At 31.5% G+C, this 15,094-nt stretch overlaps 1 protein-coding gene across 1 annotated transcript in view; it reads left to right on the top strand.

Moving 5' to 3' along the window:
- The first annotated feature begins 7,919 nt into the window (after positions 1-7,919).
- The window catches only part of LOC108911064 (fibroblast growth factor receptor 3), a 38,839-nt gene continuing 31,664 nt past the window's right edge, over positions 7,920-15,094 (top strand). Inside the window, exon 1 of the mRNA XM_018715896.2 lies at positions 7,920-8,102. The gene's annotated coding sequence lies outside the window, so the exon portion shown is untranslated. The remainder of the gene's footprint in view (positions 8,103-15,094) is intronic.

Below are 15,094 nucleotides of genomic sequence, written 5' to 3'. Positions count from 1 at the left end.
AATCACATTTTTTTATTAATAATAAAATGTTTAGTTTTTTTGTTCGTTTTAATAAAAAATGTCTGAAAGTTTGTCGTGATGAGAGGTAGGTAGTTTTTTTATGGATATCAACACAACGAAAAATTTAAAGTTGCATAATAAATCTCTATTACAAGAATTATTCAGATTGGTTTAGTAAAATTATTTACTTGTAATATTTTTTTATTCACCGTGAAAACTAATACAATATAGAAAGCACTGAAAGCTGCTCTATAATCATTTCCACTCCTTTTTTTTCAAAATGTGTACTGAAATTTGAAATTTTTTCAATAAACATTTCAAAAAGTTAGTATCAAAATTATTTCTTATTTTAAGTAGGAAGGCTATTAGAGCTTTTAAAAGTGTCTTTAATGCTTGAGTGATTTTAATGCTTTTTATCAAATGTACTTATTTTCTCATGGTGACAAAAATTATCTACGTGAAAATTATTTTACAAAACCAATTTCTGAGTGATCTGTGTAGGGTGAGATTTGTTATGTAATTTTAAATTTAGCGGCGGCAGAATACCTAAAATAAATATTGGATAGGTATATAGTTGTAGAGCGTACAACTAGATGGCGCTTGCATCTTTTACCGGCTACAGGTAATTTAACTCGCTGTATTACCGATAATTCCTAGAAAAGGAAAGCAATAGAAGTTGGAGAAAGTGTCAACAGTTAGCGCTCTTACTAACCACGAAATTTGTTCAAGTTTCCTATCTACAGTATCATTTATCTAGGGACCTAACAATCCCAGTTTCCGAAACTAAAATAAATTTCTTCATTTCGAAGATATTGGCAGCGGGAGTGATAAATGGCACACTCTGTACATATATTTAAAATTATAATACAAAGAAGCTTCTGCATCCATGCCTGAACTTTAATCAGGATTTTGAGTGAGTGAATGAATTTTATTATTCAATCCCCCACCCCTTAGTTCTTCCCCTAAATCAGGGGATGATAAAACCGGCTCCTGAAAAGGAGTTTTTTGTTTTAGTGATGCTTTTATTCGCGTTCAACGACAACAGAAACCTTTTATGCATATTTTCTTTAATTTTCATTTTCCATACCCTCGCCCCTAAAATAGGGAAGAAAATATTTTCATTCATTTTAATATAATATAATAATAATAATCTTTATTTGAAAATAGGAAACATCCTAATATACAAAAATTTTTGTTGTCAACAATTTTGACTCCATATAACTTTTTATAATGCAATAAAATTAAACTAACATTAAAAACTAGTTAAAAATTATACCGGAGAACAGTGTGAGAACAAACTTACATTACTAATAAATCGACTTAACATACTCTAACATTTTCTTTTTAAATTCCCTCAATGACACAACATTCCTGACATCATTTGGCAATCTGTTGTACTGATCAAGACCTTTATATAACAACATATTTCTGGTCTGACTTAAGGCATGCCTTGGTATATGCAAATTATTATTAAATCGTGTATTATACTCATGAACCTCATTCGCATAAACGATATACCTCTGAAGGTAATGAGGGACCAAGCCATTAATTATTTTAAAAACATATATCATAGCCATAAACAGCAATCTATTCCTAACACAGATCCACTGCAGAGATGATATTGATAACATAAGTCGTATAGGGGTATGTCTGTTACATCTGATATTAATTCTCATTCCTCTGTTTTGTAATTTTTGTAGAGCTCCAGTTTTATTGAGATCTATAATGAATCTTTTTCCATAACTTATTTCAATTGAGCATTGAATCCACCATAATGTGTCTTAATTTCACTGTATTTATCGAAGATATAACATTTTTGAAGGAAAAAAAAATCGATTTTCACTTTTTTCACCTATTCACCTTCATTTCCACCTCCAAAATAGGGTATGATGACATTCGCAATAATTTTCCCTAAATCTGCATTAAATAAGCTTTAATTTAAAAAAAATGTAAAACGATTCGTTAATTCTTCGAGATATTTGATTTTGAAATAAAAAAATTCTATACGGCTATTTATATGTGCTTAACAGGAAACCTGATAACCGCAACAGCAGTGTTGAAAAATCTTTACAAGCTGAGACATTTTTCTGCGGACGCCCATGATTGCAAGTGCTGTTAGTTTGTTTTTACAATCTAATTTAAACTTTCACAATCTTTTAATAAACACAAGAAACAATACGTAGGTAACAAAATTTTGCACCACACGTAAAAAAATTACGTTTAATAAGAAAAAAAAAACAGTAAAAGTCTATTATTTGGTTACGAGGGACTAAACGAGCCCAAACTACATAGTAAATATGCGCTACTTCCACTCCGTCTTTTACAGCTGCACCACTGTAACCATAACCACCGCTGTGAACACTTTTCAAACTTAGGGGTTAGCTGGAGCAGTATTTTGCACGTCGAGTGAAAATAACTGCACATTGCAAATTTTACATTTCTTTTTTGTGTTTCGTAAGACTAATGTATTTAATTGTGTAGATGACATTGTAAACTAAATGAAATATTTTTACTACGGCAAGGAGGGGGAGGGGGGTGGCGCCCCAGAGCTCCCTGCACCGGCCGTCACTGCAATTAACACAAATTCTTTTTTTAAAACCCACTGAAAATTGCCGAATTATACATTGTCGCGTTTTTTACGGACCACCCAGTATCAACAAAAGTAAAACACGTTCTAGGAACTGAGTACTGAACTAGAGAATAATATTTAATTTTGTTTTAATCTACTTTAAGTGTATGCAAATCGTTAATAACGTAAAAATTTGTGTTAAAAATACAGATTAATTATATATGAAGCATTTGCAATTCAAACACGGGATTAAAACATCCTGTATTATTGATAAATGACAGGAAAAGGCACTCGACATGGGTTTTGATAAAAGAGAGATCAAAATCATAAATATTCCTCTGTTTTAGGTGTATCATGAGGCCAATATTTTGAGTACCGATTAAAATTTGGTTAAGTAATCAGATTAGGATTAAACTGAAAATATACAGTGTCACCGATAAAGTACATTCATATTCATATAAGAACATTTTTATTATTTATTGATTTTCGTAAAATTTAATTTATAATTTTCAATTTTGTAGAATACAGGGTGCCTAGTAAAGAATGCGACATACTTCGAGAATAGTTTCCTTGGATGAAAATAAACCGATTTAGAGCTTTACTCTGGTGCAATCTTGCTTCTTTAACTCTTTTAACTTCGCTTTTTAAGATATTTCAGTGAAATTCCATATGGAGAAATTTTTAGGGTAGCCGAATATGAAGATCAGAGAAAATGCAATTTTTTATAGCAGTCATCAGTTACGGATAGCCGAGACAGAACCGTCAATTTATTTTGGCAATTCTGCAAAAATTTCTTGTAACAGTGTCATAGTTATAGGTATTTTGATTCTAGAATTATTTTGATTTCCACTAAAAAAAGGCAAATTTAACAGTTGTTTTGAACGTTATTAAATAATAATAAAAAAATTGAACGCCACAAAATATACAAATATGACCTAAACTTATGATAAAGATGTTTGGTAGATTTGTGGTCAAAACAGACCTGTAGGTATCTATTATATAAGTTTTGTACTGAAAATTCAACTTATGCGTATCGACCAGATATTCTTCAATTTAAGCCGGTGATTTATTCTTATTCGATTGAGTTTCTTTCTTAAGGGGGGCAAATGGCGGATTTTTATAAAATATTAAACCTATACACATTTTGAACTTGGAGTAAGAACTGTAGGATAGGTACATTTTTTGCCTAAATCTAAATACTATTACGTACAAACTAGCCAAACGTCTAACCTTATTTGTCTATTTCAGAAGTGTTTTAAAAATACAGATCCTGCTCTTTACAATGACAATGTAGTATAATACAGAGTGATCCAGAATGATTGAAGTGTTTGGAGATCGCAGCCTGTGCCTGTCTCTGTCAATACCACAGATTTTTATATGCTAAAGATGGCGCTAGAAACAGGCTCCGTTCCCCAAACGCTTCAATCATTCTGGATCTCTCAGTAGTTTAATGCCCCTATTTAATTAATGATATAATTTAATTGGACTGAGACTGAGGTTAAAAAGAAGTGTCATGACAGCTTTCAGCTTATAAACTTCTACTATGAATATCGTTTAAAATAATTGTTAAAACTTCCATTTTCTTGTTGTTGCTATTGTTGTTCTGCATCATCCACAATCTTTTCTCTATTATCATCTTTCATCTTAAAGAAATATAGACACCTTATGATATGTTTTCAGATTACAACAAGGTAAATATAAAACAACTATCGGATCACAATTTTTAACTAATACTACTTTTTAAGGTCTGTAAGCTTTTAAGGAAGAAAAATTGGTCTAATGTAACTTGGTTTAAATCGATTTATTTCCGTTCAAGGAAGGATCCATTCTTATCAAGTATTAGGATGTTATCAGTGAATATATAGAGTACCTAGTTATCTAAGCACCTACATTTTCATCTGTATACTGGCGTGCCTCAAAGATCAGTTTTGGACCCCAGTAATAGTTTTAAGTAATTTTATTATATAAAATATATTTTTTCAACAGCTACATTGGCGAATACCACTTTATCGTATCCTTTTGAGGAAAGAAACGGTACTTTGTCGACGTAGGACTCTTATGAGAGTAACATAAACGGGTTTGAATAATATAAATGATTATGCATTTATTAAGATGTAATTTGTACTAATTTATTAATTTTGATTCAAATTTGCAAAATGTTTTTGATAGTCACTAGTCTTCTACAGGGTGTTAAAAAAAAGAGTGTAAAATATTTAAGGAGGTAATAGTATGAACCAAAATAAGCAGAAAAGTCTGAATAAACATGGGTCAGCAAAGTAACGGTTGCGGAGACATGGAATGTTTTATGTTTTTTAGCCCCTTTTTTTATTTTGCAAAAACGTTGTGTATTTTCTTATAATAGTTGATGTTTAGTGAAATAAACAGTACGTATTTGACAGTTGTTCTCAGTGCACAAGTTTTCTTTCGCTATGGCTGGTTACTCTAACGCAGACACACATGTCTAACAGACATGCATTTTATGTATGGTCGTGCTGATGGGATCGCCACCGAAGCGCGACGTCTTTATGTTGACGCTTATCTAAATCGCCAGATTCCTTCACAACGCATGTTTGGAAGAATTCACCAAAGATTGCGTGATACTTGTTGCTTGAGCAAACAGTGCCATTTATCCGGAAAACCAAGGTCGGTATCCACTCCTAGAGCAGAAGAAGAAATTCTAGCACTGGTAGAGCAGAATCCAGGTACGAGTGTGCGGAGAATATCAGCCGAGGTAGGAATTAGTGGTCCTCTTGTTTGGAGAATCCTTCACGAGCAACTGCTTTATCCATACCATGTGTAACGAGTACGGGCCTTAAATCCAATAAATGATCATCAAGCACGTTTGGTTTTTTGCGGCTGGTTTCTGCGTCATGATGCTGAAGACCCTCGTTTTCTTGCAAACATTCTTTTTACTGATGACGCCGGGTTCACAAGAAATGGAGTGTTTAATTTTCACAATACGCATATTTGGGCCGACAAAAATCCTCATGCTCTAATAGAATCTGGACATCAGGCACGTTTTTCATTAAACATTTGGATGGGTATTGTAGGTGACAGGTTTCTAGATCCTGTTGTTTTACCAAACCGATTAACAGGCGCTGCTTACCTCAACTTTCTGCAGAACACACTGTATGAGTTTTTGGAAGACATTCCTTTGAATCAGAGGCAACAAATGTGGTTCCAGCATGATGGTGCTCCAGCTCATTTTTCCATGGCCGTTAGAGAGCATTTACACCAAACTTTTCCACATAGATGGGTAGGAAGGGCCGGACCTGTTTTATGGCCTCCAAGATCGCCTGATCTGAACCCTCTAGATTTCTTTGTTTGGGGATATTTGAAGACATTGGTGTATGGTACTCCTGTAAATAGCCTGGAAGAGTTGCAGCTACAGATTAATCAAAAGTGTCAAGAAATCCAAACCAAGGAGGGTGTTTTCGAAAGAGTTCGAATATCGTTGAGACGAAGATGTCGTGCCTGCTTGGAAATGGACGGAGGGCACTTTGAACATCTTCTGTAACTTTGTTTTTTGTTTGTTAAAAGCTTCCTTTGTTGGTTTATTCCTAATAAAATAAAATGTTTGAAAAACGAATAGTGGTCCATATATCCGCAACCGTTACTTTGCGGACCCATGTTTATTAAGACTTTTCTGCTTATTTTGGTTCATACCATTACCTCCTGAAATATTTTACACTCTTTTTTAACACCCTGTATAGACGCTGTTGGTTGCGTACAGTATGAAAATGTATGAAAAATTCATAAAAAATTTGGTTTGGAACAGAGGTAATGTTTTAATCTAATTGTAAGTACATTTACAGGGTGGTCCCGAAGTAATGGGCCAAAATTCATAGGTAGATTCCCCAAGCAAAAATATTGCGATTTAGCTACACAAAAGAGGGACCGCAAAAATCGCCCGTTTTTTCACAATTCGCAGAGAACTAAGGAAAATAGATAAAAATATGTTTTTGGTCTCAAATTACTCATCGTAAAAAATTAAGATGGGCATATAGCTTTCAGTTTTTTAAAAATTTTCAAAAATCACCCCTATTTAGGGGTTGAAAAGATGCCCAAAATGAAGAATTGAATATTACCAATAAATATAAAAACTATTGGCATGTGAATTTTTCTATCGAATGATTCTTGATACAAAGAAAGATTTATTCTCATGACTGAAATAAGCATGTTGAATTAGAAAATCCACCTTTAAGCGCGCTCAGGGGGTGGAATCATCCTCAAAAATAGAGAATATCAGAAATAATTGTAAAAATTCCAAAAATATATATATGTATTAAGATAATTTTTATATCAATTGGTAATATTCAAATTCTTCATTTTTGGCATTTTTTCAACCCAAGTAGGGGTGATTCTTAAAATTTTCAAAATACTAAAAGCTATGCTCATTTCAGTGTTTTACGACAAGTAATTTGGGACCAAAAACATATTTTTATGTATTTTTTTTTATTTTCCGCGAATTGTGAAAAAACGGGCGAAAATCACAGGTTTTTTGCGGTCACTCTTTGGGTAGAGGAATTGAAATCTGTTCACATTTTGGTTAAAGTTCATAGAGGGCGCTAGCTGCAGTAGGTTGAATGTGTTAAAAACGACATAACTTTTTTATACTTTAAGGTATCTCATCTTTAGTTGTGCTTTAGTATTAAATTCTTATTTTCCAACTAGTTATACTTTATAAAAGTAGTTGTCTCGTACTGTTTTCGAGATATTTGGCTTTGAAACTTTAAAAAGCATTTGCTAAAGTGTCATTAAAACGTTTACTGAAAAAGGTGCAAAATGGATTAAATGGTTGTCTCCTTGCATGATTATCTAACTTTCTTAATAACCGTAAATTCAGAATCGAAGTGTGATGTTCCTCAAGGCTCATATTATACCTATTTTATACATCTGATGTACTTGTTATGTTGGTTTCCAAATATTCCCTCCATGCCGATCACTGTAATCCTGAGAAATCGTTCTAACACCATATGTAAAAATATACTGGGTGTTCTAATTAAAAAAACTCATATGTGTGGGCTCTATTTCTGAATCGCGATATATAGATTTTGAAAATATCACTAAAAAATTCAGAAAAATATCTAGCATTTTTGTATACGTTATTTTTTAATGAAATAACCCTGATAACCCCACGGCCAAATTATAATAGACCCTGTATATACGTGTATATTTCACACAGATTTATTCATAATCTAATCGCTAGATTAGATCGAGTGTTACTCAAAATACTCTTGAACTTGTAAGCAGTTTTACAGCATCGAATACGAAGCTTTCTGTACTCACCCTCCTGCTAAAAACGGTCCGCAATTTTTCGAAGTTACAGACGTTATTAGTGCTCTTCGGGATCTATTATTAAATGTGCCTCAGGATCTGAAAGAGTTTCGCCGCCACCCTTCCATTTATCTGATAATTTTGTTTGGATAGCGCCGGGGATTTAGATTCGCGTGAAAGGTTTCAAAAGCTGTGCAAATGCAGGTCAGTTCTGGCGAAAAACTGAGTGCGTCGATCTTCCCGTCACATTTTTATAGTGAGTAATTTCCATTTATCTAAGCGTTAGAAATACTTTGTGAATCCAGAATAGGTTGTGAAAACGATTTGCAAATATTTACATTGATATGGAACCGTTGTTTTATTTATATACATGTTAGTTTAAGTCGTTATTCTATTGAAACGCTTTAACTGATATTTTTAGTCAGAAAAATGTTCTTGATAACAGTCGCGGTTTAGTTTGGATCATTTAAATATTTTAACGGTGTCAGGAATAAAATTAAAAAATCGTAAGTAATATAATTGTATGGAACCCAGAAATTATTATTAGGAAGATTAGTTAATTTATTTAAATATATACGGGGTGGTTAGTCGTTACAACATAATTTTATTTATTTGAAAATATGAAAGACAATTATTATTAAGACAAAAATTGTAATGTAAGCTATTTATAAAAGATTAGAATGTGCAATAGAAAAAACAAGGCACAGTTGCAGTCCCTAATTTTAGTTTTCCAGAGGGAGCAAAAACTAATAGACTTTTAGCACTGCAAATTGTTAGATTAGATTTGATAATTTTAACATACAGGGTGTCCGCAAATTTCACCGACAACGTTTGACTGCGTATTCACGACGATAAATAAATGCGATCTACGAAAAAAAGTTAAATAAAAACTTTTTAGTTTTTAAGTTACAGGCCTTCAAAGTTGTCAAAAATAAAACTAATTTAATTAATAACTTCATAACTTTTACCGTTCGTGTTAAAATTTGGCACATTTGTTTGGACTATTAAGGCGTATTATTTCTTAAAGCTTTAGTCAAATAGATATACTGGGTGATAGTTTTCTCCGTTTACCTCTCCCTTTTAGCGGTCAAAACTTTAAAACGGGTTTTATTAAAAAAAATTGTCTCTTGAGAAAAATGGCATTATTTGCAGGTCGGTATGTTTCGGTTTGCGCAGCAATGTCACGGATTACGAACTTTGAGTTCAGTAGGCGATGAAAACAAGATGTCGATTGCTATGGCTATCCGGTAATGTCATGATGGTCGTGTTTCTTTAGAATTCTCATCACTCCACAGATGCAAATTATGAAAATTTACAACTCCGTTCCTTGTAAAACAAGATTCGTCGGTAAAAAACAATTTTTAAATCAAAGTATTATCTTCTGCGAAGTGCGAAAAGTATTTGGGGGTATTCTAATCTGATTCACCCTTTTGCTTAACTCGAATTTTTGCTTTTTTAATATCAACTTATTTCTATTCGAAAGTTAACGCCTATTGAAATATAGACCACCAAATTTTGTTGCTATTTAATATTTTCAAATTAATTAAATAAAGTTACTTATCATCCATTGCTTTTTATTTATTAAGAAGCACCCATGGTAAAATTTCTTACACCCAATTATATATGAGTCATCCTGTATAGTATATGGGGCGTTCCACGCCAAATCGGACTGTTCGAAAAATTTAATTTTTATATTTCCTTATTTTTTGATATTTTTTAGTACCCCTCAAAAAAGCGTTTCTGGTAAATTTTGAGATTTTTTTGATTACTTGTTCAAAAGATATAAAATTTTCAAAAAATCTCTCTTTTTTTGGTTTTCTGATCATAACTTTCTTAATAATGGTCCAAATTAAAGCTTTTTTTTATAAAAATCTTTGTTTTTAGATGGCCTTTACAGATAAAAATACAAAAAAAATATTCAAAATGTTTTTGATTAAGATTTTGGAGTTTGAAATTTTAAATCGTATTTTTGAAAGTGTGTATCTTTCGATTTTTGTGAAAATATTTTATTTCAAACTACTATTCTTTTAACAACTTTTAGGACTGGTCCGGTTGTGGGCCCTCCATAATTACTATTTTTTTTTGATTTTTGAAAATTAAAAAAAAATTTTTTTTCTCTATAAATCATTATAAGTACCGATTTTTGTATACCCTTTTTTACTTATTTTAAATTAATATTAATACTTTTTAATTATTAATAGGTGTTTAAAATCAATAAGTAAACGTAGTCTATTTATAAACAATGATAACAAACGTTTTTATTTATTTTCGTGTTCTTTTAAAAATTGTTGCAAAATTATTTTATAAATTTTTTTTTTGTTGCAAAGTATTTTTTTTTATTTAAATAATAGTATCTTTATGAATTTCTATTCTATTTAAAAAGAGTCGCACATCTTATGATTATTATTGATGTCAAATTTTCACCTGAGAAACACTATTTAGATGCAAAAGAAAAATTAAATTTGCGATACAATATAGGGACCCAAAAATTTCATTCAATCATTCTAAGGAGCAATGGAAATATATTAGGTAAGGAGTATTCTAGTTTACAAAATAATATTTTGTTCCTTGGAATGATTGAATGAAATTTTCGGTTTGTTTGGCTGTATGGTAACGCAAATCTATTTTTTTGCATCTAAATAGTGTTTTTCAGGTGAAAATTTGACAGCAATATTCATAAGATGTGCGACTCTTTTTAAATTGGATAGAAATTCGTAAAGATACTATTATTTAAATAAAAAAAAATACTTTGCAACAAAAAATAGCATTGATAAAATAATTTTTAAAAGAACACAAAAATAAATAAAAAATTTTGTTATAATTGTTTATAAATAGACAACGTTTACTTATTGATTTTAAACATCAGTTAATAATTAAAAAGTATTAAAATTAATTTAAAATAAGTAAAGAAGAGTATACAGTGACAAAAATCGGTACTTATAATGATTTCTAGAGAAAAAAAAATTTTTTTAATTTTCAAAAATCCAAAAAAAATAGTAATTATGGAGGGCCCACGACCGGACCGGTCCTAAAAGTTGTTAAAAGAATAGTAGTTTGAAATAAAATATTTTCACAAAAATCGAAAGATACACTCACTTTCAAAAATACGATTTAAAATTTCAAACTCAAAAATCTTAATCAAAAACATTTTGAATATTTTTTTTGTATTTTTATCTGTAAACGTCATCTAAAAACAAAGAATTTTATAAAAAAAGCTTTAATTTGGACCATTATTAAGAAAGTTATGATCAGAAAACCAAAAAAAGGGCGTTTTTTTTGAATATTTTATATCTTTTGAACAAGTAATCTAAAAATTTTCACAATTTGCCAGAAAGGATTTTTTGCGGGGTACTAAAAAATATCAAAAAATTAAGGAAATCGAAAACTTTAATTTTTCGAACCGTCCGATTTGGCGTGGAATGCCCCATATACTTTAAAAAGTAACCTTTTTAAATCCTCGAGCGCATATTGTCCTTGGGATTAAAAGATGCGCTTGTCCCTTTGGCATATAATTAATTATGTATAAACTACAGAAATGTATTTATTCCTTAATATATGACCTTGAAAATAACAGAAATGAAAAATGATTTTTTAATCTGTTTTTGTGTACCTACAATAAGAAATTTTATTAACAGAATCATCATCGCGGGATATTAAATACATTTTTAATGTACTACACAAGAAATAATTTAATAATTAACTTATTTGTTATTTGTCGCCTTATACAAACGATGGAAAAATTTCAATACTGCCGCATTGTTTCTTTATTGTCGACGTAGGTCTTTTATAGCATATGGAACAAACTTAATTTATGGTAAACAGAATAATCAACTTGAATTCTTATTGTTTATTTGCAAAGAAACATATGGCTTTTATGTCAGATATACTTTTCGACATCACAGACAGGTTTTACAGCGGTATATCTCTTTTATAGCAATCAAGTGTTGAATACAGTGGCGGCTGGTATGGGGAAGCTCTGGGGCGCCACCCCCTTAAAAATTTCCATAACAAAAAAAATTCGTTTAAAATTTAGTTTACAATTGTTGAATATTATGAGAAATATAGTTATAAAAATTAAAGCTCATAGGACCGATCTAAGTGTGTTTACTTTATCTTTCCGTTTATTTATTAAGACCGAGCTTGGTGCATGCTTTTCTCAAAGAGGTATGTTGATAACTGTAGAAATATGTATCATAAGCCCATCTAAAAAGCAATTCCTCAATAAACGCTGAGCTGAACAGACGTCGCTAATTTTATTTATTAGGGGTTCCTCGCAGCTCGCCTCTATATCTATAAAGTGTTTACAGCGGTAGTCATGGTTACCGTCGCGTAGTAGTGATAGACGGAGTAGCGCATATTTACCATGCACTTTGCGCTCTGTTTAGTCCGACCATAAGCAAATATGGTAATAGCTGTTCACCAGATCAATGCTGCGAGAAATTCCAAGTTTTAACGAAAAACTAATTGAAAAGTTTATTTCGGACAAAATCACTCATTCAAAATTCAATTTCACTATAAAAAATAATGTTGCGTAAAATTTTTCCTATATTTCAATAGTACCTACTTAAAATAAAATTACCCAATTATATTTGATTTTGTTTTTCAATATTTTGTACTTAAATTTTTCCGCCCTTCCTGGTATGGAAGTGAAGAGCCGCCACTGGTTAAATACTATGAAATATGAAATCGGAAGGTACCAATAAATAACAGCTATTCATGCTGTTATTATTACGATAATTCGAAAGCTTTTATGATTAAATATCAATAAGCTTGTACATGATGTCGAGGTTTACAGGTGTACAGGTTACTGTCATTAACATAATAAGTAAAATACAAATATCGAATGTAATAATCTGACGCTAATCCTTACACCCTTCAAAATACTTCTGTATCAATTTCTGTAGATATATGAATTCTGGAATCCAGGTAGGAACATATTTTAATTTAATTCAGTTATTATTGTGAGGTCCGAGGTTCAGCCAAAGACATTTTTAGTGTTGAATATTCATAATGTAGGGCCTCTTGAGATAGTGAAATATTATGTCTAGCCCTGTGTTTATTTATGTTACGGTACGGGATACCGGTGTGAACCATAGAGAAGGCATTCGACTCTGAGTCTTCCTAGTATTCAGTTTATACTTTTACATATATGTATTTCATTTATTAACGTATTATTAAAGTAATTTAAGATTAAGTGAGTTGCTAATTTCGGCTTGTCCTGACATTATACTATTTACCTACTTCATTTTCTAAATAAAATTTCAATTTTGTACTACAGCTGGAAGAATCTATACTTTTTCTTGCAGATTTAAGTTTAAAAAATAAAAAACATTGTAGCAGCCTAAGCCCAGGATGCAGATCGTCGTGTTACAGCTATCGTCATTTATGATCGGGTTATCAAATATTGTGCCTCCTATTTGCAGAAGAATAGAGAAATGTGTACTGAAAATGACTAATTTGTTGATGTTACTCATTTATTTATTCCTCAGCGAATAGTCACAAATAAATTTAAGATAGGTATAAAAAATTCTTTCAGTATATAAAAACATTTTTTGTTCAAATAAGATTTTATAAGATTATTGATAAGCCTAATACTATCTGGTAAATAATTATACACCTGGAGTCCAAGGTGAATGTATAGAAATTTTATATTTACAATATGGTCCATGATAATTACCATTATGTCGTGTAATTTTTCTTAATCTTATTATGAAAAACATAAACACAATTGATGAAATAACAACAGATAATTTTTTTCAACATTTTTAAACACACCCACACGAAGAAGTATAGCTAGGGCACTCATCTATTAATACTCCCAAAAATTTTACTTTATCACTACTACTAGTTGACAGTCCCTATCTGGAATGTGAATATCTAAATTTAACATACATATATTTTTTCGATTATAAAGTCTTATAAAATGATAGTTTAGCCTTGATTTATTCAAAATATCCAAAGCATTTTAACAATTTTGTTCCGGTAAAGAATCTAATTTCATCCTCTGCGTACGGGTTACAAAACAATCAGATTCACAACCATCAATATAAACAGAAGGGGACCTAGAACTGATCCTTGCGATACACCCATACTAATTACAAAATTATCAGCATTAACTATTCCATTCTGTATGTTTGAGAGACTAACATACTGTTCTCTTTCTTTGAGAAAAGAGGCTGCCCAACTTACGGATGTATTTTGAATTTCACAACGCACTCGAATAACCTTCTGAGATTACAAAAAGTCCTATCAGGGCATTTGCCGGTCTCGATATAATCAATAAGTTTATCATAAAAAGTATGTGTGTACAGATCTATCAACACGAATTTAACAAACTGTGTAAAAAAAGCGTATTCAAACATTTTAGAAAACCCAGATATCAGGGCAAATGGCCTATTAGACTAGGCGGTATCTGTTTTGGTTTGGATGAATCGTATATCCACGGAGATTTTTGGCTTTTTTGCTTTCAAATATCACTAGAAATCAAAATTTTTCTATGCGAATAAAAAAAACGTGGGCTTAACTTTTGGTGGCACAATATGTTAAAAAAATTCGAAAAATGTCATATTTTTTCTTCCTATTTAATTATGTATCTTTTCAAGAGTGAATTTTAGGTGAAAATGGAAGAGAAATTGGGTATAGGACCTTCATACTTGTTTCAGATGTTTTGGAAGATTACCAGTAATATAAAATAAAATAAATAATAAAATATGGAATGTTGGTTCCATACCATGTTTGAAGAGTATTCGAGTTTCGACATTATGTAATTTTTTTAAAGAACTTGTACGCAGGATCCAGAACAGGTTATCTACACATCAAATAATACAAAACTTTTAATTTTCCACCATAACTTGAGTTGACGTTTAAACACGCTCCAGGCTGGGACCGCAAAGGTCCTACAGTGAGGTCCGCGTTGGTTTGAAAATGTGTCCTCCTTGAAAAACACCCATCTTGAGATAGTGGCCGTCTCCTAAGGGTTATTGATCTGAAAATGATTTTGATTAACGTTGACCCGAAGGCTTCGCTGCAGTCTGAATTTCGTAAAATGTTCAATTGTATTTTTTCCGAAAATGTGATCAAATTTTTCACGTCTTTAAGTATCGACGGCGCGGCGGTGGCTCAGCCATTGGTACCATACTTTGTTAGCAACGTTTGCTACGGCTGATGGTGCTTTCCGCGGCTTCGCAGGAGAACTTCGAGGAAATTTCGGAACATATGAAATTTTGTTTTCCCGCCGTGCGCCTTCCG

Source organism: Anoplophora glabripennis, unplaced genomic scaffold (assembly GCF_000390285.2).
Source record: "Anoplophora glabripennis isolate ALB-LARVAE unplaced genomic scaffold, Agla_2.0 scaffold437, whole genome shotgun sequence".
NCBI lineage: Eukaryota > Metazoa > Arthropoda > Insecta > Coleoptera > Cerambycidae > Anoplophora > Anoplophora glabripennis.
This window is presented reverse-complemented; position numbering and strand designations above follow the sequence as displayed.